We start from the raw sequence: 1133 nt of genomic DNA, 5'->3' as shown, positions 1-1133 counted from the left end.
AGTACTTCCACTTTTACCAGAGTATTTTTTAACACAAGTATCTGTACTTTTACTCAAGTACGGAAAGTGAGTACTTTTGCCATCTCTGCTAATAATAGAGTCTCTCTTTCAAGACAAACATTATCAAAGGTTAAAAACATTGTATATGTGAGCATGTGGTCTGTTATATGCAAAATAAATACAGCTTCTACAAAAGATAATTTAAACCATTGCAAAAAACCGTATACCTGCAAGGTCGCCTGTTATACAGAGGTCAGTGAGTCAGACAAATTAGATTAACTTATGCTCTTTATAGGAGGTTTCATATTTTTTTAACCCATTTTCAGAAAACAATTTAAACTTCCATGAATTTGTGACAAATTCATCCCAGTTAGCGGATTTAGATCATAAGAAAAACTCTTATTGGGGCATTTTTACTGCAAAAAGCAGTAGTCCAGTAAGATTTCGAAACTTCATACATATGAATAATTTAAGAAAACAATTAAATCAACAAACTTCACAAATACATGAGATTGAAGAAAAAAATAAACAATAATATGGTATTATAAGTAAACTGTGGATTAATTAAGACCATGATGAAACCTTGAAATGTATTCATTTTTTTTTTTAAACAAAAAGGGAAAGTCCTTCCTCTGATTGAGCAGAGGTGTTTTCTTTTTACTCTGTGAATTACCCACACAACCGTAACAACTGATAGCTAAGCAGCCAATGAAGCATGAAGACGTGAAACTGAAAGAACAATATGGGCCCTGAAAGTGTTTATATTTGATGCATTTCAGGAAGACAAAAAAAAAACAGGGGTATTTTAGATTTGCAACATTTCCAATGAATTTTATACTTAAAGAAAAGTTATTCAACTCAGATAGTAGAAAGTAGAAGAGTAGCCAGAGCATTTGGTGGATTTCCTCTTAACGGTTCAAAAGACACAAGTTTTGAGAGATGTTTGAGTCATTTAGGTTCAGTAACATCACACTCTAAGAACATTTTAAGTTTCCTAAGTCTAGAAATGAAATGGCATGGTAAATCATTCAATGAACAACCATCGTAAGAAGAACAACGCAATATGTAGAACCCGTATGCTTTTTAGGAATATTTTTGCCTTTCACAAACTTTATACCTTGTTTTTAACTTTA

Source organism: Cyprinodon variegatus, unplaced genomic scaffold (assembly GCF_000732505.1).
Source record: "Cyprinodon variegatus isolate N-32 unplaced genomic scaffold, C_variegatus-1.0 Scaffold340, whole genome shotgun sequence".
Classification (NCBI taxonomy): Eukaryota; Metazoa; Chordata; class Actinopteri; order Cyprinodontiformes; family Cyprinodontidae; genus Cyprinodon; species Cyprinodon variegatus.
This window is presented reverse-complemented; position numbering follows the sequence as displayed.